Here is a 1,520-nt window from a genome sequence, read left to right on the forward strand (position 1 = left end):
CTTGCCTTCGTTGCGTCTGGAAATTGAAGGTCCGGGTAGGGGTAATTTTTAGAAGCGGTCCCAGAGAGATGGTCTATTTTTATGCTTGCCTTCAAAGGATCGTCCATTAAGTTCACTGAATTATTATTATTATTTTTTTTTAGGTGGTTAATATTTTCGTCGTTTGTTATTTTTTAGTGGGCAGTAGCGGTTGATTTACAGAGATTTCTGGTGTTGTGGTGGATGACTGGTGTGTGTGTGTGTGTGTGTGTGTGTGTGTGTGTGTAAAGAGGAGCGGCACATAGTTTAACACATATGCAACTTTAAAATAAAACCCAAAACACCCACATGAACTTTTTTTTTTTTTAATTGACGGACATTAAATATATAGCGTTCCTTGTTAACTGATCCATATTCCCGCCCTCTCTCGATCCCCTCACACATACACACACACACACACACACACACACACACACACACACACACACACACACACACACACACACACACACACACACACACACACACACACGTCACCTCTACAACGTTTTCTGGATCCAAAAATAAAAACAGAAAATAACAACAACATAAGTGCATCAATTGTGGGTTTTTAGTTAATCACTTTGCTTCTATGATCGTCTCTTGTTAACATTGCATGGACACAGGAAAATCGAGACTAGAACGTTTATTGCTGTCTTTTCTAGGGTAGTAAATTGTTAGAGGTGATTGTGAAAAGTATTGTCAATAAGTGAAATGAGTGTTACACATTTTTGCTCTCATTAGAAAGTGGTTCTGCAAATTTTTCGAAACCTAAAATGAAATAACAAACAATAATTGCACAAACACACTAATTATCTGCGAGAATTTACAAAGCTGGAGTCTTTAATTAACTGATTTCTGCACACTTCTACTCACTAACAAAAAAAAGAAAAATGGTTCTGCAAATTTCCAGGAATCCTAAATACAAAAAAAAAAAAAATTAAGTCAACAAACACACTAATTTTCACCGAGAAATTACATAGCTGGAGTCTTTACCTAACTGACCTCCCTCCACTTTTCGTCACCCAATCCCACAAAAAAAAAATAAAATAAAATAAAAGATAAATAAATAAAAAGATTAAAAGAAACTCGATTCTGCAAATAAAAATAAATAAATAAATAAATAAATAAACACTAACCACGTAAAAACACCAATATTCACCAAGAAACAACATGCCAGGAGTCTTTAGCTACCTGACCTCCACCCACTTCCGTCACTCCCAAAAAATCGGGTCGGCAGTGTTCCCAAACCTGAAGTGAAACCAAATCGCTACTTTACTGTGAGTCCAGCGGCCGCCTCGTTCCGGTGGATCAGGCACACTCAGCAGGCCAGGCACGCAACGCACGGACGGGAGGCAAGAGCACCCTACCCTCGACCTCCACCCCAGGCATGCTCGTACACAGGTGCTACGGTGGGGTGGGTGGTGCTAGGGGGTGAGTGCTGAGTGGGTGAATGCTGGTGCTCTCATGTTTCGGTGTGCGTGGCGGCTCCCAGACCTTCC

This window comes from Scylla paramamosain, chromosome 8, assembly GCF_035594125.1.
Source record: "Scylla paramamosain isolate STU-SP2022 chromosome 8, ASM3559412v1, whole genome shotgun sequence".
NCBI lineage: Eukaryota > Metazoa > Arthropoda > Malacostraca > Decapoda > Portunidae > Scylla > Scylla paramamosain.